Source organism: Piliocolobus tephrosceles, chromosome X, assembly GCF_002776525.5.
Source record: "Piliocolobus tephrosceles isolate RC106 chromosome X, ASM277652v3, whole genome shotgun sequence".
NCBI lineage: Eukaryota > Metazoa > Chordata > Mammalia > Primates > Cercopithecidae > Piliocolobus > Piliocolobus tephrosceles.
In genome coordinates this window covers 2,850,646-2,874,123 of record NC_045455.1, presented here as the reverse complement: position 1 = coordinate 2,874,123, position 23,478 = coordinate 2,850,646, and the positions used below count along the sequence as shown (strand labels likewise).

Here is a 23,478-nt window from a genome sequence, read left to right as displayed (position 1 = left end):
TAGACACCGTTCTAGTTGCTGGAGGTGGCTTGATGAGTGAGGGAGGAGGGGCCCTGCATCTTAGGGAGTGTAATTCTAGTTGGGGAAACACTTAAGCAAAGGAATGAGTGTGTGAACAAATAAAACTGTCATGAGCATCAACTGCAGAATATCGGGGGGTGAGGCAAGAGAGTGCGTGGGTGCTGACTTAGATTGGGTCGTCAGAGAAGGCCCCTCTGCGGAGGTGACGCTTTTAGGATTTGCTCTCACAGCCAACGTGATAAAAGCTAGTCACTCCTCCTCCTCCTCCTCCTCTTCTTCCTCCTCATCCTTCCTCCTCCTCTTCCTCCTCCTCCTCCTTCCTCCTCCTCCTTCCTCCTCCTCCTCCTCCTCCTCCTCCTCCGCCTCCGCTGCCGCCACCACCACCACCACCACCACCACCACCACCACCAGAGTCTCACTCTGTTCTCCCTGCTGGAGTGCAGTAGTATGATCTCAGCCCACTGTAACATCTGCCTCCTGGGTTCACGCAGTTCTCATGCCTCAACCTCCCGAGTAGCTGGGATTACAGGCATCTGCCACCATGCCTGGCTAATTTTTGTGTTTTTAGTAGAGACCAGGTCTTGCCATGTTGGCCAGGCTGGTCTTGAACTCCTGGCCTTGACTGATCCACCTGCCTCCCACCAGTGCTGGGATTACAGGCATGAGCCATCGTGCCTGGCACAGTTAATCTTCTGAGGAAGACCAAACGTGGATGTCAGAAGTGCTCTTCTGTTGACCATTTTCTTCCTTCTCACTGGAATTCCTTCTTATTTTATGTCTTATGTAGGGAAGCTGGGTGAGAATTTATCATGTTACCTGTGTTATCAATGGCCTGCCTTGCACAAGGCTGCTCGCTCAAGTCTTCCTGCCTTTACCGAATGCAGTGCTGAGTGGCTGTGGAAAGTGCTGTGTGTTACCCTTAGGCCAGATTCATTTTCTGGAAGGTTCTAGAAGGTTCCTTGGGAGATGATGGTGGCTGCCCTGAAGGTCTGGCTCTGCTCTGGGAGGACTTGGGAGAACCCTGCCAACTGATGGTGCCCAGGCTCCTGGAAGCACAGCCTGCTCCTGTGTGTTTGAGGTAAAAATGGGAGACCTGCTTGTTGGGTACTTGGGACAAGAAGTTTGATTTGGGAATTTAATTTATGGCAGATAGCAGATAATCAGTCTCGGTCTTTTTTGTTGCAGATATAAAAAGCAGCAGTGGTTATCTTTAATTTTTAAAAGCATTTTATCCTTTTTCTATTGTTTGTGTTTATAAGAAAAATGCATGCATACCAAATATCCATCATATAATAGGGAACTAAGAATTTTGTGTGCGCTGTATTTTCTTCTTTTAAAATTATCGTCTGAAATCTGTTAAACAAGGGCTTGAACACACATGAAAGAACTGGCTTTTACTTTAAGCTTAAGGTCACCAGTGCACTCTTAGAGTTACTTTTGTTCAGGGGTCTGTATAACCAAATGGAATTAGCCCGAGGAAGGTACCGTGTTTTCCACATTTTGTTTGTGATGAGGAGGCTGGCGTATCTTTAACTGTGTGGGCTGGCGCTGCTGTCGCCATCAAGATTTGAGGTATTTGGGTTTTGGTTGTAGCCAAGCCTAGTGTGGCAGTTGTGTGTGCAGGCACAGGTGTCTGAGCAGCATGTGGCCGCTCAGTGCTGGATGAGGCTTGTTGATGACAGTCTTTGAAAGCAAATTAAAAAAAAAATAGAGTGAAAAGCATTCAAAATAATCTCACTTTGTTTATAGAGTTACACTTTAATACTGCTCCAGGTGACATACTTGAATCTACAAGTCCTTCCCCTTCACGCTTTGCTGTTTTACTTGAGGAAGCTGGCTCGTTGTGTATGTGTTCAATTTGCATGAGCAGTTTTTACATGATGGAGTAAACATCAGCGTGATCTTTGAAGTTCGCTTGGTGAATGCTTTTCTAATTGGGGAAAGCTGTTAAAGTTTGATTTCAAGAGAAAAAGGAAGAGATAAGTCAATGAGCCTCTAAAAACAAAGCTCTTCTGTGGCTGCCATGGTCTGAATGTTGAAATCCTAACCCCCAAGGTGACAGTATTAGGAGATGGGGCCTGTGGAGGTGACCAGGCTCATGAATGGGGTTAGTGCTCATATAAAAGAGGCCGCGGAGAGACCTCTGCTCTCGTGCCGTGCCATGTGAGTTTGCAGCGAGTCCAGCTGTGAAGAAGCAGGCCTTCACCAAATACTGTATCAGTCCCTGCCTTCATCTTGGACTTGCCAGTTTCAGAACCGTGAAAATATGTTTCTGTGGCTTACGAGCCGCCCAGGTTATGGTATTTTCTTAATGCAGCCTGAACAGCCCGAGGCAGTGGCAGAGAGCATCAGTACACGGTACCCTGAGAGAACACGTTCGTAACCTTGACGAGGGGCTGGTGCTCTAAGTACGTAAGTAGCTCTTATAAGCTGATAAGGGAGATTATAACAGCATGAATTCAGTTCTTTAAATGGAAGCACTACCTGAATCAGTGCTCTAGGGGCCTTTAGAGCATAGTCTCCGTGGAAATGTGGTCCTGGAAGTATATATTCTCTTAATATCCCTGAAGCCATGGCATCCTCCAGTTCCAAGTCACATAGTGGTGTCACTCTCCAAGGCTTCAGGGAAGTTTGTGATCACCTCATCCTGTCACAGTGTCACATCCTCTCTGACTGCTTCTGACCTTCACATTTTTTGGGAACCATTTCCTCAAAGGTGCCCCAAGCCATAATAAAACTTGGTTTTAAAAAGCCTTTTTTTTCTTGCAGTAGATTTGAACTGTCATTTGCACACTTGGTGAAAGCACCCTGCAGACTGGGTTAATAGTAGAGAGAGGGGTCCTGGTGCTGTAAAGCAAGGCTTGGCAAAGTTTTCTGTAAAAAGCTAGATAGTTAACTATCTTGTGGGGGTGGGGTGGGGCAGACCTCTGTTAAAGTTACTCTGCCATTGCTGTGCGACAGCAGCCGGAGTTGGCATGTACAAACTAGGCATAGCTGTTTTCCAGTCAGACATTATTGATTCTGCCTTTTTCTCCCGATTATAGTAGCTATGTGTGTAGACAGGTTGAGCATCTCAAATCTGAAAATCCAAAATCTGAAACACTCCTGGTCCCAAGCATTTCAGATGAGGGATACTCAACCTGTATATAGAAATAAAAACTGCAGAAAAGTGTATGGAAAAATAACCATTCCACTTGTATCATTAATAAGTTAACCTTTATTAACATGTTGCCATATTTCCTTCCAGCATTTTTTAATGCCACATGCTCACTGTCAACCCACACCTTTTTTCTTTTCACAGAGTTGGTGTCAGAGTGCACACAGATCCTGCCAGTTACTTCCCCCAGAACATGTTGCGTTTCTGGGTAGAAACAGCCTAGCCGTGGTTGGGGTGGAATGCGTACTGCCTGGGAGGGCTGGCCGGTCTCAGAGCCTGGCAGTCTGGAGGGGTGGTGTGCTTGGCTAACTTGTCTTGATATTTTGCCCCCTTTTAAAGGTTTCCTGTCACTTTTATCTTCACAGAGTAGCAGGGTCAGATTGGGGAGTCAGAACCAAGAAAAATATCAGGAGTTTGACAAATTCCAGGCCTCTGTGTCTGTCTTGAGGATGCTCCACCTTTGTGCCTACTTTGTGGCATCGGTTGGAGATGCTCTGTAGCGTAAGCTCTGCCCCAGGATGCGGAGGGACAGGGCAGAGTGGAGTCAGAGTGCTCACTGGGGACACAGTGTATTCACTGATCGGACATTTCATCCATGGATTGCTTTCCCAGGAGGTTGGCAATTTGGCAAGCACATTTTGGATGTGCTGTGAGGGTCAACTTTAAGCCGGCTTGTGTTTCATGGCTGCCAAGTGAGCCTGGAGACCACTGCCTCTCCCCACATTGAATGGAGATGTCTCGTGTTTGAGGATGTCGTTTGCTGCCTACAGCACCTGGTCTTGGAGTGTTGGGAGGTCAGGGGGTGGGTGGGGTGTGCCTGTGAGACAGGGTGTCTGTAGAGGGATGTGGTGCCATTCAGTTCTATCGGGCTGCTTAACTGCTTGTGGTAGTGTTTGCATTGCACTGACTGGGTCAACTTGTGTAGTGATTACTTTGATAAAACGGTTAATTTTCAAGACAAATTTGTAATCTCCCATTGGTATTAATAATTCACAAGGTAAGTTTCCCTCCTTTATCTGGCACCCCAGCCCTCCCCCTGTACTGTTCGGATGAGATACATGAAGCACCTGAGGTAAACAAGGTAGAATCAGTGTTAGCTTATTTCAGTGTAAAAGGTGTGTTTTGAAAAAAGGAATGATATTTGCTGCTATTTAAAATCTAGGTAATGTTTTATAGAGACTACTGACATATTTTGAGGTTGAGGATAATTAAAATTGGTCACTATTTTATTTCTCAGAGCTTATACTCTTAAGGTCATGTACTGATTTTGACATTTAACTGCACCGTTAAAATATCCAGACGGTAGTGTCTGTGGAATCCGTCTGTGGCACCTGTTGTGTATTGGCGTCTTCATCTCTTCCGAACTCTTGGAAGGCTTTATTCTCCCCGTTTGGTCCTCGACAGATTTCTGCCCACCCAGCGGGGAAGAGGCCATCTTGCTGTCTTGTGACATCTCCTTGTCTGTTTCCCTTTCTTGCTCTTCCTTCACCTTTTCTGCAGTCTTGCTCTTGCATTTCATGACTTCCTGGTCATGACGAGGAGCTAGGAAATGCCATGCATTGTCTGGGCGTAAGTGGCTTAGTTCACTAAGTTTTCCCACGGTGCTATTTTGAGTTCACTGTCTTGCCTTAGTTAAAGTAGACATCTGGAGGGCCACCTTGTCCACTTTGTGAAAACACACCTTCCGGGTTTGCCGTGCGCTGTGTCCACACACTGTGCCTCACCTGTGCCAGCGGTCTGGTTCGTCTGTACCCTGGGGGTCATAAGCACAAAGGAGAGGAGACACCGGGAGGTCCTTGCAGCTCCTAGGAAGCAGTTTGCCGGTCACTCAGCTGGAGGTGCAAGGACTGGAGGTTGCCGACGGTCGCTGGGTTGGTTTTGTGTAGCGCATGTGCTTGTGTTGTCGGGTGAAACCTAAAGGCTCCATCCATTGTGTGTCTCGGGATCTTGATGTCTCCTCCTTAAGCGTCCTCCTCTGTTGGGAGCATACAGCAGTGTGAATTTGACTCTTCCCTGTTTTAAGTTGAATTAAATTAGGCTGTGGCCTTTCAGAAGGTAGAGCTGCCTTCTGGGAGTGGGACCGGCTTCTCTAAATGGAATGTTTGTGGTAAGCTGTTCATTTCTTTTCATAATAGTTCACTGAAATAGCCACTACGGAGTTGGTGGGATAATTCAGCAGCTGGGCACTGAGTGCCACTGTGGGTCCCACACCGTCTCAGAAGCTCTAGAGACAAGGCCCACACTTGTCTGGTTCAGAACGTGCAGAGGACATGCATGTTCATGACAGAACTCCTGGTGCTGATGGAAGCCATGAAGAAAACAGAGTGGGGGGGGGGGAGTGAGGGAATGGGAGAGGGTGGGAGAGCAGGGCTGCCGTGTGAGACTCAAAGCCTGGGAGCACCTCTCTGGAGGCCCTTTTAGCTGAGGGTGTTGCCCTGTGAGTGTGGGGAAGGACACCCAGGCAGAAGAGTGGCTGGGCAAAGGCTCTGAGATGGAATTGAGCTCGCCTGCTGCAGGCTGGATGGAGCCTGCAGTTGGGTAAGTGAGTGTGTGGGGGAAGAGCTGGAGGCCCCAGGGGTGGGTCTCCCAAGCTGCTGGCTCCTTACTGGGCTTCCTCTGTTCCAGGCGCTTTGAAAGGTATTGCCTTAGACATCCTCATAGCAGCTGTGGGAGGTGGGACTGCCCACTTCTTTTTGTGGATAAGGAAACTGAGGCACAGGGGTTGAGTCTTTGTGAATGTGTTAGTCCCTTCTCACACTGCTGTAGAGAACTGGCTGAGACTGGGTAATTTATAAAGGAAAAAGGTTTAATTTACTCACAGTGACACAGGGCTGGGGAGGTCCCAGGAAACTTAACAGTTGTGGCAAAAGGGGAAGCAAACACATCCTTCTTTACATGGCGTCAGGAAGGAGAAATGCAGAGCGAAGGGCAGGGAAAAGACCCTTGTTAAACCCTTGGTCCTCGACAGATTTCTGCCCACCCAGCGGGGAAGAGGCCATCTTGCTGTCTTGTGACATCTCCTTGTCTGTTTCCCTTTCTTGCTCTTCCTTCACCTTTTCTGCAGTCTTGCTCTTGCATTTCATGACTTCCTGGTCATGACGAGGAGCTAGGAAATGCCATGCATTGTCTGGGCGTAAGTGGCTTAGTTCACTAAGTTTTCCCACGGTGCTATTTTGAGTTCACTGTCTTGCCTTAGTTAAAGTAGACATCTGGAGGGCCATTGGATCTTGTGAGAACTCATTGTCACAAGAAGAGCATGGAGGTGACCGCCCCCGTGATTCAGTTACCTCCCACTGGGCCCTCCCGTGACACGTGGGGTTTATGGAAGTACAAGTCAAGATAACGGTTGGTTGGGGACACAGCCAAACCCTGTCAGCCACACAGGTGGTCTGTCACCAGCACCATGCTCTGCCCAGGACTCTGAGCCCCCTTCTGTAGGTTGATAGAAGTGTGGATTTTAGTCTAATGATGGCCAGAAGCTGCTGGAGGATTTTAAGCCTGATCTTTTACCCATAGAAAATACGAGCATTGCTGCTATGTGGAGAATGACTGTAGGTGAGCAGGATACTTTTCGCTGTCAGACTGCAGTGTTTGAGGTGTGTAAGGCAGTGTCTATTCCCTGAGAATTGTGTGTGATGTGCCCCCTCCCCCTCGGGCGTCCGGCTGCCGTTTGTGTGGTGGATCTGGTTAGATGGCCGGCCCCTGGGACTTGTGTTTTGCTTCCTTCTTAGATCCCACTGTCTCCTTTCTCTTCACTGTGTGCTGTGCCCTGTGGGGTGACCCACGCAGCCCCTGCCTGCCTGCCACCTTTCACTGCCTAAACACCCCCCCGGGGAAGTTTCCCATCAGGTAGGGTCACGTCCAGGAGCTTAACCATGATGAGTGGGACCCCCGTGTGGGAACCTTTGTCCTGCTCTTGTCTCCCATCTGCTCTTGAGCTTTCCATTCCAGGCGTGTCACATGATCTGAGATGTCCCTAGGTAGTATTTGCTCATTGGTTTATTTTTTTATATTTGAGACAGAGTTCACTCTTGTCACCCAGACTGGAGTGCAATGGTGGATTTTGGCTCACTGCAACCTCCGCCTCCTGGGTTCAAGCGATTCTCCTGCCTCAGCCTCCCGCGTAGCTGGGACTACAGGCGCTTACCACCACGCCCCCCTAAATTTTGTATTTTTAGTAGAGATGGGGCTTCACCATGTTGGCCAGGCTGGTCTCGAACTCCTGACCTCAGGTGATCTACCCGCCTCGGCCTTCTGAAGTGCTGGGATTATAGGCATGAGCCACCATGCCCGGCCGATTGACTTACTTTATAAATAAGTGGCATGTATTCTGTGCTAGGCATGGTTCCATTGACTTCACAGAATTAACTCATTTAAACCTGTAACAGTGCTGAGGAAGCGGGCATCACTTTAGGGGAGAAATGGAGGTACTGAGAGGCCTGGGAACTGGGCCAGGGCCACACAGCTGGTGCATTGTGGCCGGGGCTGCGGCTGGGTCTGTTGTGATGTAGTTCCTGTTTCTGTGCCTGCGTGCATATTGAAGAGACACACATGATGTTGTATTATCGTCCTTTTGTCCCTCTACCCTCCAAGGAGTCTGCATTCTTCCTGTTGCAAACTGGTCAAGGCCCGTCGGTCATTTTGGGAGCTGAGCTCAGGTGGGGTATGAGATGGGCCGTCAGTGGAGTCAGTGTGTTCTGCATGCGGCTGGAATCCAAGGAGCAGGTCTGTGCTCACTGAGAAGGGGAGGGTCACACCCCCCGAGAATGTGTTCCCAGTATCCCTGAGCCACGTTGGTGAGTTTGCAGGTTCTCACGCGGTAGTGCTGGCGGTCGCATTAGGCCCTGCTGCCCCGCTGCCACTTGTCTGGACTAGCTCAGCTGACGACGTTTGTCCCTGGGACTGGGAAAACTGCTCACTAGCCTCAGACAGAGTGGCCCAGAGTGGGTAAAAGGCGTGTCTTTCTGGGTATGAAATAGGTGTTGTCTTGAATATATTAGGTCATGTGCATTTTTCGACATGCTGTTGAACAAGGATGTTTGATGTTGGCCAGATGGTGGGAAAAAAGTGTTAAGAAGGGTATATGTTTTTATTTTCTAAAAGTCCTTGTGAAAAATGAAGCAGAGACAGTCATGACCAGTGAGTGGGAGCAGTGTGAAGCTTGAACTGGCACACAGTGTGATCCTGAGAACCCTGGAACAGCACGCCGCCTCTGCTCCACGCACGGGGAATTCTGTGTTCACTCAGTGCCTGTCCTTCGACCTCCTTCCTCTCTCCTCCACTTCCTGTTTCTCAGCTTGACTAAGGCTAGCAAAGCAGGCTCTTTGATCATCCTTCAGTCATCGCTTTTCTATTTTCATTTAAAAATAAAGCAAGAAGATGCCAGCTGACTTTGTAGGGATGGGAAGTCCTCTCTCTCTCTCTCTCTCTCTCTCTCGACAGGCGCTTGCCCTGCAGCGCTCTTGAGTTCCTGAGGAGTTCCCTTGTGTCCTGGGAACCAGCGAGAGAGTAGGTTCCCAGTGAGTAATTACAAAAACACAAAACCCTCAGTTCTTTTCGGACCATAGTTAGATGTGCAGTCTACATTTAATGTGTTTTTAAAAATAACTTTCTTATCCAAAATATGTATTTTTGGCCCGATTTTTGTCAGTTTACCTTGTGTATTTTCTCTGGTAGTTTAGAGAAAGGGCGTGGTCTTCAGCTCAGAAGTGATACGGTATTCCGATGGAATGTTCACTCTTGACCTTCAGGGAAGTTTTCAAGGTTAGGTTGGGTGGTATCCACTTGGGATTCTGAGATGGGAGTGTTTTTTAAACATGCTGACCCCAGCGTCTCTCTGGAGAGTTTCTGACTGAGTTAGCTTGGTACTTAGCACTGTCCAGCTGGGCTTGGTGAGGAGTGCCGGCCATCCGTCAGGGAGGCAGCTGCTGGTACCCACCCAGCTTGGAAAAGGCAGGGAGGAAGCCACACTTTTCTCTAACCGTCTCCTTGTAGAACTGGGCCAGCCCAGCTATGCCGAGAGTTTGAGGGGAAGATTAGTGTGGCAGCGACTGAGATCTTTAAGAAATGTTGGACCCGTCAGAAGGATTGTTCTTGTGGGTGTTCATTTGCACGAAAGGCCCACAGATGATGAGTGAAATGCTTTATTTTTCTCCTAGGCTACGGATGGTGAGTGGATGCTAGAGAGAGCCACTTAGTGTGCTGCGTCCCCCGTTTTTTTAGTTTTGAAAAGTTTAAAAGTAACAGAAAGTTTGGGAGACTAGAGTGTGGTAAACATCCATGTGCCCTTCTCACAGATCACCAGCATTCTGAGTTCAAATATCAAATGCCTGTTTCTGTTTTTTTTTGTTTTTGTTTTTTTTTCTTTGAGACAGAGTCTTGCTTTATTGCCCAGGTTGGAGTACAGTAGTGCAATCTAAGCTCACTGCAGCCTCTGTCTCCTGGGTTCAAGCGATTCTTGTGCCCATCTCTCCCAGCTAAATGTTTTTTGTTTGTTTTTAGTAGAGACAGGGTTTTGCTGTGTTGATCGGGCTGGTCTTGAACTCCTGACCTCAGGTGATCTTCCTGCCTGGGCCACCTGAAGTGCTGGGATTACAGGAATGAGTCACTGCACTCGGCCTCAGATGCCTGTTTCTACTTTATTTTGCCAACTATTTAAGTCATGTTGTAGATCCCATGATCCTTACCTCTGAATACTTCAGCATGTACATCTTAAAAATAAGAACATTCTCCTACATAACCATGGTGTCATTATCACACTCAGAAATTTAACATTGTTGTATTGCCATATGCTATATCCTGTAATGTTATCCCTCGTGCAATCCATATTCAGATATCTGCAGTGGCCTCAAAGTGACGTTTATGGCTTTTCTTTTTGTTAAATGTGGGATCTGAACAAGGGTCATGCATTACATCTGGTTTGTCTCTAGTTTCTTTTCCTGTAGGATCGTTTTTCTGCTTTTATCACTTTAACGTTAGGGTTTGACGCTTTTGGAGAATCTAGGCTTGTTAGTGTGTAGCATGGCCTGCAGTCCGGACATGATTTGGTTCGGGTTAGACATTTCTGACGTGAGCTCTGCATAGGTGATGCTCTGTACTTCCCACTGGGTCCCGGCGGAAGGCACTTACTGGTACTGGGCTCCGTCGCTGCTGGTGCCGCATTTGGTCACGAGGTTAAAGTCAGGTCCACCAGATCTCTGCTCTGAGGGTGGCTTTCCCTTTGTGCTCTATCCGTGGATGATATTTTAAAACACGTGACTCTTCTGCCCCCCAAACCTTTCACTGATGCTTCTAGCATCCACTGCCGATCCTTGCCTGCATTACTTCCTGTTGTGGTGGTTCAGGTGGTTCTCAGGCCCTTTCATTTGAAGTTTTCTTTAGGGCCTCAGGCTCCTGTTGATGGGGCACTGGAGGGTGGTGGTGGGCATCTAAGCCAGGAAGTTGTGGTATGTGGGAGAGGAGAAAATGTTACTTTGCTTTCAAGAATCCAAAGATTCTATAACATTTGTGAACTTAGTCATTTACTTCTGAGGTCTGTTTTACTTCTCTTGCAAGCTTTTCATTGCCAAACAAAACATCAGTCTTTGACTCAGCCTGAAGCCATGAGCTGAACTTTATCCATGTGAGCTTCAGGAGTGGATAGAAAGAAGTTGGTTGACAAGGAAGGAACACATACAGATAGGATGTTTTCCATTTTATGAGAAGTAATGGTGGAAATATAGAAGGGGTGGAAATGTAAGATTCTTTAAAAAATGCATAGCAGCAGCTTAGCAGTAACAGCTGCTGCTTCCAGAGGAGCTTGTCAGTACCAGAAGCCCCACAAGGCTATGTTGTAAGGCAGAGATAGTGATTGCATTACAGGAAGGAGAAACTGAGCTGTAGAGCGGTTAAGGAAGATGCCCAGTGTCTAACAGTTACTAGGTGGCATAGTTGGTGTTGGAGTCCAGGTTTATGGTGATTTCAGAACTTCCAGATTGAGAATTAAAGATCAGCTCCAGCAAGAGAATGGAGAGCAGCACAGTTGGTGGAAGATTGTGGGCACCTGCAAGTTTAATCTTTATGGGGAACTACACGCTGTAGTGTCCATAATGTTCTGCATTTTGAGTTTTTAATACGTGTGTTTATATAGATAATATACATAATCTGTATCATGCAACTGGAAGGACATTTAATTAAGATTTAAGATGTCTGATTGCAAAAATGTTAGTGTTCAAAAGCCCCCATCATTCTGGGCATGATGTGTAACTCAGTGAAGGCCTTTGAGTGAAGACTTACTACTTGGAAAATAAATTGAAGCAGGTGAATGGCAACTTTAAAATTTGAGTAGCTTCTGTCCTTGTTGTATTTGCTAATTGTTTATCTCTTAATGGTGAATTTATTCAAAACTCAAACTGTTCAACAACTTTATGGATTCTGTGTGTATTGGTTATAACGTGAAATGCATTTTTTAGTGTGGATCATGGTCAAGAGTTTGAACATTGATCACATGGGGGTCTTAGAAGGATCACGACAAGGCAACTTTGGGATTGGTAAGTTTGTGTATTAAGGGTGTCGGGTTGTCTCAACTTCACATTTTACATCCCTTTGCTGAGAGAAGACCTGGAAACCTACTTTTATCTTGTCTATGGCAGTTTATTGGAATCTTAGTTTAGAACTGGCCCCTGGAAGAGGTGGAGGTCATTTCGTAGGACTTGGAGCATGCCCAGAAAGAGATGGGACAGTTATGAGATCCTTTGGGGTGTTTCTTAGATAGATCATGTTTTTTTTTCCCCCAACAACAACAACTGGGGAGCATAGTCTGGATTTCATTGTGGTGGAGAACTTGGAGTATTTCTTCAGGTGCTGTTCATGAGTTTGCACTTGGTTCTGAGGAAGTGTCTTGAGCTGGGTGCCTTGCCCTGAGGGAGTGTACAGGTGAACAAGCTATCTGTGCCCTGAGGCATCGTGGAGCAGTGCATTGAAGGGGAAGGAACCCATGTAACCTGAATAGGGGGCAGCATCTATAAGTGCTTCAAGAGAGGTGCAGCTGTCATGGGGTTGGGATTTAGAGAGGGGAAGAAACATTCCGGGTGGAAACAGGAAAGAGCTTCAGGTAGGAAGTGACCTTTGAAAGGGCAGAGGGCCAGACATTATGCAGGTAATCTGCTGCTTGGGTGGCCTGTGAGCTTTTCCGGTTGATGTGTTGAACTGAACCAACAAAGCGTTGTGGATTTGGTGAGCTGTCCTAAATGTGGAGTCAAGGGAAATCTGAAGTGCCTGCAGCATTGTGCATCCTGACTGCTAGGGGATGGAATAACTTGAACCTGATGTTTGTTCAGAGGAAGCTGGGAGGGTTTTATTCAAAGAGTGGCCTTAATTCACAAGAATTGGAGACCGGGAGGGTGAGAACACCGCCGTTCCGGATCGCAGCAGTCTCGTTGGTCTTCATGGTGTCGAGCATGCTGGTGTGACGTCTCCATGTGACAGGTCCCTGTTCGCCGGAGGGTTCAGGACTTCCTTGGGAAGCATTTCGGAGACCCCTTTTCTGTACCTGATGGAGCCTCCGTGTTCTCTGGCCACTTCCTTCCACGGGGTGCTGAGTTGTTACTGCCCCGTGTGTCATGCAGTGGACCTTGAAGCTGCCTGTGGTGGTAAAAGCTTGTCGGCACAAAAGGCTTTTCTCCAGTGTGGGTCCGTCCGCCTTTACGTCTTAGGAGCCCGAGAGGATGAGAAGGTCTTCCCACACCTTGTGCATCTCTGTTGCTTGGCTGTGGGCATGGCTGGGCCTCTTAACAAAGGTGGCATGCCCAGGGGTGGGGGAGCACGGCCTGGGTTCTGACGAATACCAGGAACTTCAGTTTCGACGGAGTTGGCTGGGCTGTGATAAACTTGGAGACTGCACCCAGCTTCCATCTCAGTGTGGCCGCTCTCAGCTCTGCCCCTGCCATCGGGAGACTTGGACTTGATGTTTAGAAAGCAGTTTTAGGGTTCAGAGAAATTGGGCCTAGCATCTGTAGGCTCATACAGATACGGTTCATGACCTCCAGTGGTTCAGCTTCTATGATTTTTTGACTTTGCCATGGTGCGAAAGCAATACACATTCAGTAGAAACAGTGCTTCGGGTACCCATGCAGCCAGGTTTTCAGTATTCAGTACATCACACGAGCTGTTCAACAGTGTGTTATAAAATATGCGCTGTGTGAGGTGGTTTTGCCCGACTGTAAGCTAATGTGAGTGTTCTTTGCACACTTCAGGTAGCTAGACTGAGCTGTGATGTTGTGTAGGTGAATCAAATGTATTTTCACCTAAACAATATTTTCCAGTTTACAGTGGGTTTAATAGGATGTACCCTGTTGTAAGTTGAGCATCTGGATGGCCCTACAAGGTAGAAGCAAGGTGTAAATAGTCACGAGTTACAGGAAGGCAGATTGCTAGCAGTCACATGGCACGCATGCTATGCATTGTACTCGTGCTAGCAAGTTCTGTTAAATGGCGCTTATTTTGAAATACATATGCAGTGGGCATGTACTGGGAATTGGAAATTAAGTGGAGAAGGCAGACAGAGGTATAGCATTCTGTAGCATTCAGATGGGAGTATTGGCTCCTTTTTCTTTTTTTAAACAAAAATCTTCTCAGTGAAAATGTGGTTATAAGCTTATTTTTTTCTATTTCTCTCAGAAGCTGTCTGACAAATGTTTTGATTCTCTGGATGTTTTTTGATGGGTCTACTCTCAGGTCTCATCTCCAACGTCATCGACGGCTTCGCCTCTTCTCATCGCTCAAACCTCCTTTGAACTTGTCTCTTCTAATCACTCAAACCCCCTTTGAACTTTCCGTGTTGTCTGCTGAAAGTTACATTTGCATAGCATCAGAGAGTGCCTAAACTACATGTACAGTGTCATTTTATCAATTATTATAAGGTCCTGTGGGTTTACCTGTAAGCCCCCTTCTAATCCATCTCTTCTCTTTCCCATTATGGCCTCCTTATGAGGGAGGGAGTTTAATATACTCGCCCTGTCTCTCACCTTCCCCACAGCCCCTCTAAATCCCAGTTTTTGCTAATTGTACCGTTCTATGATTTTCAGTTTTTTTAGTGGTCACCTTTTAACTGTATTTCTTGTATTTCTTGACTTGTCGTCTTAGACTTCTCTCCTGTGTCAAAGATGAGGAGTTCTGTAAGTCTCCACCAGGCCTTGTGGGGAAGGGTTGAGGGGGGTCACTTGCTTATGGCCGGGTGGGGGTGGGACTGCATTTTTTAACCCTCTCTGTGTGGTTGGGGTAGGATGGTGTTACGGCGTGACTCTGTCCGCACCCAAATCGCACTTTGAATTGTAATAATCCCCACCTGTCAAGGGTGGGACCAGGTGGAGATAATTGAATCATGGGCAGGTTTCCCCAGTGCCGTTCTCACGATTGGGAATTAGTTCTCACGAGATCTGAGGGTTTTATAAGGGGCTTCCCCGTTTGCCTGGCACTCTCTCGCTTGCTGTCCCGTGAAGAGGTGTCTTCTGCCGTGATTGTAAGTTCCCTGAGGCCTCCCCAGCTATGTGTAACTGTGAGCCAGCGAAACCTCTTTTCTTTATAAATTACCCAGCCTTGGGTATTTCTTCATAGCAGCGTGAGAATGGACTAATACAGATGGTTATTGTGGTTTTTTACCTGCTAGGCTGCCCTGTCCTGGTGCTTTAGCTAGAGAGGATAGGTTTTTCTTGAGGCTTTTCGTCTGCACCTGTTGGGGTTGCTGGCTTGTTTAGCACTGTTGGGAGCATTTGAGGCAAAAAGAGAACCCAGAGAACCTGCTGGCATGGTTCCCGGCCCTGAAACCCTTAGCCGGTCTGCCTCCTCTCTCACGTTCTGAGGCTGACGTTGGTTTTGTAGGCAGCATCCAGGTCTTTTAGCTGCACTCAGCTGGAGGGAGGGGGAGATGCATCTTCTCCATCTTTTTGGGAGTCATAGGTCAGTTCTGTTTGTGCTGTGCTGTTATTTCCTATCAGGTGTGGCCTTGATGGGTTCTTCCTGTTTGTGAATAAAAGCCCAGTTGACTGGCATCAGAGTGGAGGGGACCATGCAGTCCCGTGTGTGGGTTACCGGCCCCGTGGGCTTCACTGTGCGGGTGATGTGTCTGGGAGCAGGTGGGGAGAATCGGATGGAAGGCTCTAGAAGCAGCTCCACGAGCGGAGCTGAGGGAGACAGTTTCTCTGCACCTGTTTCCTGTGTCACACTTCAGACAGGGGATAGTCCAGGCTGGCATGAAGCTCCCGGGGGATTTCGCTTCTGGGTAGAATTGCCTTTGTTTTTTTTCTCGGAGACTGTTGTGTGGGCCTAGTGGTGCGTCAGGTTCCAGTTAGAATCCAGTGCAGGCAGCAGGCTTCTTTTTAATTAGAGAGGGTGAAGTTCACCTCCGGTTAGACTCAGTGCAGGCAGCAGTTTCTCTTTAATTAGAGAGGGGTCTGGGTGCCGGGCTTCCCATCAGGAAGAAGGGGCTGTCGTGCTGAAGTCGGTCGTGTGTCCCCTTCCTGTGTTAGAAAACTGTCTTTGGTGCTCCTGGGGCTGCCCTACAAGTGCTGCTCAGAACTGTTAGGTTGTTCGGATTCCATTTGCGTCCCGTCCCCAGGAATCTCCTCACCCCTATTTAGACTGTTCATAGACTTTCCCTTCCTTTTTTGCACTAAGCGGGTTCTTTCTCTGTTAATTTTTAGAAGCTTTTTCTTTCTGTGGTTTCGGCGCCACCTTGGGAGGGATAGGAGTTAGATAGGTGTTTGTAGTCGGCCATCTTGAGAAACTTCTCAAACCTGGAGCGTTGTAACTGCTTGAGTTTTGAAGTTAATGGAATGGGCGTATTGCCTTTATAGCTGTAAATGTTCCTGCTTCACTTACTGTTAGCCCAAGCTGGTGTCTTGCATCTGCCCAGATCCTTCTTTGTGGTATGTGTTCACTTGCTGACGACAGCCAGGCTGTTCTTTGCAGGCGTGTGCTCCTAGCAGTCGAAGACAGAAGTCTGGGGACCCGTGTAGGCTGTATGGGCTGTGTGTGTGCGCCGTGAGTTGTGTCTGAGACCACCCCTGCTCCCCTGAGTGCTGCCTGGTCTGCCTGCATGACCGCGGTGGGACACCACTGTTCCCTGGTGTCCTTTCCTGGCTGGCAGTGTGGTGTTGTGGGCAGAGCCAGGCTGGTGGGCTCCGATCTTGGTTCTGCCTTTGTAACGTTTGTCACACTGTCTTTTGGGAGCTCGTTTGTGTGTGTGTGTGTGTGTGTGTGTTTTCTGCCTGTAAGATAAACTGGCATGCAGTCTACACTGTGAGGTACGGGCTGTGTGCGGGCCAGCACAGCACGCTGTGGTCCTAGGCAGGGAGGTGTCCTTCCTTTCCCCTGCCTGGTAGGGCTGCCCTTCCCTGCCTCGTGTGGAGGTTGCTCCTGGCCTGCAGAAGGCAGAGAGCATCTTGGCAGGATGAGCCCTGCCTGCCTTCCCGTTGCTGTGCTCCTGCCTCCCCGCTCTGCTCCTCCCTCCCCTTCCTGGAAACTACCTAAAATACTTGGTTACTTCTTTTTTGAAGCCGTGTTCTCTGTCCTAGTGTTTGGGTGTTGATACAGTGGAATCCACAAAATTGAATAAGATTTGATTCTCATTTTAAAGTGAAATAAATCATTTGGGTGCATGTTGGGTGAAAGTGCCGTAATTGATAGCATTCATCATCAGACTTTAATTTTATCCCTGGGGTGTAGGAGTAGGTGGGATTAAGTACAAAATCTACAGAAGCAGGGAAGGCGAAAACGTATTGCTGGATTTCTGTTTTTCACATGTCCCCAGCAATATGGACCATTTGCATTAAACTTTTAATAGCAACACTTATTTAAGATTTATTTTTTACTCATGCTCTGAAATCACAAATTCCATTTGACAGCGATAGGACAAAATTATATTTTTAAACTTTGCAAACCACACTCCAGAGCTGTGCCAAAAATAACAATTTCTTGTGTGAAGAATAACTTCCTCATCAAGTCACTGGAGGAGGCGAGCTGACTGGGGGCGATGTAGACCACTAAAGCTTCAGTGAGCCCAGAAAGCGTGCGCTCCACATTGCAGAGACCTCTCTGTCAGTATTGAGATGGTGGAAAGCGAGGAGAAGCAAAAAGATGACCACTGCTTCCCCCATTCCCTGGTCTGATTTTTGGGGTCTACATAGAGGTGCATCAGCCAGCGCTACCATGGAGGCAGGAGGCATTCTTTCTGCTTTCGTGTCAGTGCTGACGGGGTTGGAGAAGGTTGCCGTGCTTGTTGGTGAGGGTATTGCGAGGGTGGTGTGAGAGCAGCTGGGCTGGAGTAGAGCTGGTCACCGTGTGTCCTTTTGCCTGGGATCCCCTTTGTTTACGTTTATGTGGCCCTAGTGCTACAGTGATGTCACTTAGCTCTGGGGGACTGTCTGAAATTTTGTGCTGTAAATTATCAATACATGTTGATGTGTGGGTTTGTTAGAATGCTGTGTCCATTATTGTTGGCTCCTTGCACAGCTCTCCTTGTTCTGCCTCACTGGCTGTGAAATTGGCTCATGTGGTGGGCTCTGGGTCCAGCGAGATGCATCTGAGGTGTTGACCTGGTGGTATGGGCCTGGGGCTGCCAGTGGTCCTGTTGCCTGATGAGGGAGACCATTCCTGAAACTGTAGCGCACGCTCAGGAGAGTAGGAAAGGCGGAGAAAGCCTCCTGGTTCTGAGCTTGTGGCTCTTGCTATTCTTGACTTGTTTGTTGTGTGAACCTTTTTTTGTTTAAGCCAATTTGAGTTGGGTTTACTTACTCGTAGTGGAAAGGTTCTGACACAGGATCTTTATTGTATGAAGTGTTTTCATAATGTACGTTGTGTTACACATTATGACGTATCACACAATCTTGTGATGTAGCTTGCTTTGCCATTTTTATTATGTGGAAGATACTCCTGAATTTCTACACTTGCTATGAATTTGGAGGCAGGGTGAGGCAAAGTCATTAATATCAGGGTATCAGTAGGGAGCTTTTCAAATCTCAAACATTGAGGTGTTCTTCTGTGACCTGTTTCTTCGTCAAGTTGTGTCTGCTCTGCAGAGTGGCTGTGACATCTGACATCCAGTGTGAAGGTGTGGTCACTCAGCTGGAAGAGAAAACCTAGCACCCTGAGAGTGGGTGGATCTGCTGGTGATTTTTCAAGCAATGTCTTCCCGTGTTTGGACGCTCCTCCCTTCTGTAGGTGGAGCCTTGTTCGCTTTTCCTTGAGTACAGGTGGGGCTGATGACTCATTTCTAATGAACAGAGCACGGCCTACCTGACTGCTGAGGCTAGCTTATAGGATTCCTGAAGCTGCAGGCCCTGGTTTCCTTTCTGCGTGTGCCCTGGGGTCACTCACTCTGTGGAGTGCGTTGCCCATGCTCTGAGGACTCAGGAACTGAGGGCTCCTGCTCACAGCCATGCTGTGGAGCTGTCTTGGTAGCACCTCCTCAGTCCCGGCAAGGCCTCAAGGCTGCCAGAATCCTGCAGCTCCAGCTGACGTCTCAACGACCTCCCATGAGACCCAGAGCCACATTCACCCAGCTGAGCTGCCCTGAACGCTGACGCGCAGAAACTGGGATAACAGATGCTTGTCGTTTGGGCCACTGAGTTCCAGAGTGAGTTGCCTGTAGAAATGGATGAGCAGCATCTGTGCATGCAGGCAAAGGGTGGAGCCAAGCGCGTGTCTGTGAGAGTCCGCTGCCATCCATCCTTTCCCTGCCTGCCTTCCTCCTCCATGGTGCTGGATCAGCCGAGAGGATCAGCAGCCGAGAGGCTTCTGTGAAAGAATGTGCTCCCTCAGGGCCGACTTGCATTTGTGTCTTTTTTTTCTTGGAGATTTCTGTAAAACAGCAGCCGTCAGCAGTTATGTGATTACTACGTTTAGAATTTGGGAAGAAAGGGAAAACCTTGTTTGCCATGGAATAAGTACTCTGTTGATAAGTATTCCTTGTTTTGAATAATGGAGAATTCTCTGTATCTTAGTCAGCTAAGAGTTACTCACTTTTATGTTGTGTTAAAATGATAAAAGTTACTCTCAGTGACCTGACTGCTTCACTTAATGAGTTTTGTTTTTGTTTTTGCAAGATGCATTTCCTCTCTTTCAGGAATAGGTTCTGTTGGGGAAAATACGGAATATGGACATGTTGCCACCTCCTGCTAGATGATGGCGTGTTAATAAACAGTTCCTGCATCTCAGCGTTTTACAGTCCCCAAAGGTTTATTATGTCAGTATGTGTTAGCTGCAGATAAGGTGTGGCTCTGCTGCAAGTGTCTTCTTTCGTCAGCATCCAGGCTGATAGAATAGCTCCATTTTGAGCCTTGCTATTCTCATTTAAGGGAAAAAAATATCTCATTGGCAAGGAAAAAGGAGGTTGCCTGGAACACCTGAAGGCTCCCAAGCCTTCTGCTTAGAACCAGTGTGCGTCCTTTCTGCTCAGAGCTGGTGTCTGCCTCTTCTGTCATACTGTGTCCGGAATTGGTTCCTTCTGGTGGGTTCTTGGTCTCCCTGACTTCAAGAATGAGGCCGCGGACCCTCGCGGTGAATGTTACAGTTCTTAAAGATGGTGTTTCTGGAGTTTGTTCCTTCAGATATTCAGATGTGTCCGGAGTTTCTTCCTTTCGGTGGGTTCGTGGTCTCGCTGACTTCAGGAGTGAAGGAAGCTGCAGACCTTCACAGTGAGTGTCACAGCTCTTAAAGGTGGCGCATCCAGAGTTGTTTGTTCCTCTGGGTGGGTTCGTGGTCTTGCTGACTTCAGGAATGAAGCCGCAGACCCTCGCAGTGAGTGTTACAGCTCATAAAGGTAGTGGGTACCCAAAGAGTGAGCAGCAGCAAGATTTATTGTGAAGAGCGAAAGAAGAAAGCTTCCACAGCGTGGAAGGGACCTGAGCGGGTTGCCGCTGCTGGCTCGGGTGGCCAGTTTTTATTCCCTTATTTGGCCCCACCCATGTGCTTCTGGTTGTTTCATTTTCCAGAGTGCTGATTGGCGCGTTTTTACAGAGTGCTGATTGTTGCTTTTATAAACCTTTAGCTAGACACAGAGCACTGATTGGTGTGTTTTTACAGAGTGCTGATTGGTGTGTTTATAAATCTTTAGCTAGACACAGAGTGCTGATTGGTGCGTTTACAATCCTTTAGCTAGACCGAAAAGTTCTCCAAGTCCCCACCTGACCCAGAAACCCAGCCGGCTTCACCTCTCAGTATCTCATTGGCCAGAGAAAGTTGTGTGGCCAGGCCTGCCCCAGCCTGTAGGAAGCTGATGGATATCACTGGGCCCGATGCAGACTCTTCCTTGCAGGGCAAGGGGAGTGAATGAAAGCAGCCGTACTGTCTGCTGCAGTGAGCCTGGATTAGAGAGGTAGAGGAAGTCGGAACATAGTGTACTGAATGTGAAAATTTTAGGTTGGGTCGATATCAGCTCTTAGAACTTGTGCCTGTTGAAACCTTCTTATTTTACAATAATACTCTTTTTGATTGACACTATCCTGGAAACCACTGTGAGTATTTCTGCTAATAGTCGTCCTCTGGTCAGAGGTTTTCATATTTGGGAGCAGGGGTGACTATAAGCTCCCTGATGTTGCCTGTGCATACACGTAGGGTCACCCTAAGGGCCTTAGCCTGCCAGATGGATGCTGGTGACCAGCCAAGCCCCATCTTCCTCATGTCCAAATGAGTCCTCCTTTTGTCAGGTGTTAGTTCAGGAACTAAACTTAAAAATAAATGTGGCTGCTTTGGTGTAACCATAAAATTAGGAATATGCCAAAATCGAATTCCTTTGGAGGCATGCCAAAAATTTAGGCTGGAAGTTGAGTCTGGGCCAGATTGTAGAGCCTTTGATGACTGGTTCCAGCACCTTTGGCTTCAGTTTCTTCTGTGGGGTTAGGAGTCAGAGAGCTGGGTGCCCAGGAACAATCAGCCTGGGCCTAGAGACTGGACAGCAGTGGGGAAGGGACACCAGATAGCGAACTCCTGATACCCCTGTTACGGATGGTGGCCTTAGGTCCACATTTGCATGGCTCACCCCTCTTCCTTTTTTCTGCTCCACAGTCTGTACCTCCGTTGGGAGCACACACAGTTGTCACCCTCCCTGAGAAGCCCTTTCTGACTCAAGTGACAGGTGCTTGCTTTCTGCCACCATGGACTACTCGATGACTCCTCCTCCTCTTCCTCAACACCCAGGGCGACTTTTCCCTACCGTCTTTCTGGGTCTGTGGACATCACCTTTCTCGGCCTCTAGGTGGGAGGGGTCCTGACCAGCCTTGGGCAGCGGCCTCTCTGCGGAGAGCCCAGTGCCCTCCCTGCTGCGTCCTTCATCTTCCTCCTGGTCATCTCCAAGCCGAGCCTCCTTCTCTGGAACCACCTGTGGGAGATGCAGTTCCAGGACAGAGGAGTGAATGCCCACTCGCCTTAACTCATTTTTTTTTTCTCTTGTTGTCCTGTAGCCAGCTGCTGAGTTCCTCACTGTGCACCTTCACCCTTCTCTCGTTTTCTGTTCAGCCAGCTCTCTTGACCCTGGTCCTTCTTGCTCAAAATCATGTCTTTTTTTTTTTTTAAACAATACACTGTGTCAGAAGAATCCTTGAGTTTTACAACTGGAAATGACTTTAGAGGTTAGCTGATACAGCTTCTCTCCCTTCCTAGGTGGGGAACGGGACAGCCACAGCTGTGTGGAGACTTGTCCACCCTGCAGCTACCAACTGTTTAGGGATGGATGCCCCCTCTTGGGTACTGAGTGGCCACATCCATGTTTGTCTGGGATGGTCTTGCTTTGTGTCCCTGGTCCCAGGTGGATTTCTGACAGTGCTCCCTTTTTCTCTCAGCAGATATGGACGGCTGGTGAACTGTATGAGTGTCCTGTGTGGACTGCCGTCGTCCTGTGGGCTTTAGACCTTATGTTGTCTTCTGTGCTGTCCTTGTGTTAAAACCCCCCCTTTTTTCCCCATCAAGTTTGTTGTCAAATTGTATCTCATGTAAGATGATAGCCAAGACTGGCCAGTGTTATTAAAAACAAAAACCATTCTAAATGAAAACAGCTAAGTCTTCATTAGTATCTCTTGGTATTGGCTGGGTTATCGATGCATTCTTTTGTCTGTGAAGATAATTTTAACCCTCTCTATGGATTATGTAATTCTAGGTTTTTCCCTAAACTGAGGAATAGGATGGATATGCTTGTGAGAAAAACTGGTTTGAGAGTTCCTCATGGGTGTTGAGTGTTACAGTCACTCAGGACATTGTTACTAGTGGACTGCCTGTGCCCTGCCTTGAATTTAGCGATGCTTTAAAAGAAAAATTGCTGTGATACTTTGGGAAGATTATAGCATTCCTTTCTTTGATTCAAGGGGAATGGCATACTGTTGATCAGAGTTCATTCCCACAGGTTGCAGGCCTAAGGGCACTCCATTTGCAGTCTGTAGAAGTGGAGGGGAGTCTGGAGGATCCCACAGTGGGTGCCCGGGACTTAGACGAGAACTGTGCGTGGGTGGCTTGTGTGCTGCTGCCTCCACAGTGCACCTGTGTCAGAGTGCTCCTGGAGGGCCTGCTGTAGACCTGGTGGCCAAGGTGCCCCCTTCACATGGGAGAGGCAGGACCCCCCGCTCTGAGTCTGCGGCTTACATTTCTTTCCCTCCAGTTGCTGGTAGGCCCAGTCTACGCAGCCAGGGTCTTCGGAGGAAGGGTGTTGGCGGTGTTTTGGGTCAGCACCCCTTCCTGCTGCTCTGAGGTCTGTGGGGTTTCTGTCTGCCCTGCATGAGCCCCCCTGGCCAGGCCTGCTGTCGAGGCTCATGTTCCTGACACTCATCTTCACGGGCAGTGCTGTTTGGTTTTGTGATTATACATTGTCCATACTCTATTAAAAATGGCCTTAAGCTGGTCATGATTACCACTAGAGGTTACAGTGTGAAATGGTGCTAGGCTGTTCATTGTTGTGTACACAGTGTGGGGAGTGACAGTTCTGCATCTGTGGCCTGAGAATTCAGGGGAGGGAGAGGCCGGACCGTCAGGGTGCTGGCACAGCTCCCCGGAGTCCCGAGTGAGCCCCCAGAGCAGGCCGGGGGGGCTCTCCTCGCTCGTGTTGGTGTCTGTAATCCTGCTGTGAGTCTTGGGATGGTAAGGACAATTCGGGCCCCCATGACTGAAGGGTGAAGTCGATCATTCAGTGTGTGCTAGGGCAAGAGTTTGTGGTGGAAGCAACTGCTTCAAGACTGTGGCTTCTGGATGGAGTCAGGTGACCTCCCAGGGGTGTGAGTTGGAGTCTTGTTGATGGAGATCTGTGGAAGGATGGCGCCTGCTTGACATTGAAAGCTGTAGAG

At 48.2% G+C, this 23,478-nt stretch overlaps 1 protein-coding gene across 8 annotated transcripts in view; it reads left to right on the top strand.

Annotated features, from left to right (window-relative positions):
* Positions 1 to 23,478, top strand: part of ARHGEF7 (Rho guanine nucleotide exchange factor 7) — a 145,276-nt gene that overhangs the window by 17,029 nt on the left and 104,769 nt on the right. Inside the window, exon 1 of one of the 8 annotated variants that reach the window (XM_023217670.2) lies at positions 7,744 to 7,836. The exons of 6 other annotated variants lie outside the window; for them this stretch is intronic. The gene's annotated coding sequence lies outside the window, so the exon portion shown is untranslated. Of the gene's footprint in view, positions 1 to 7,743; positions 7,837 to 14,656; positions 14,676 to 23,478 lie in introns of those variants that run through there. One more of the 8 variants, XM_023217673.2, reaches the window with a different exon arrangement.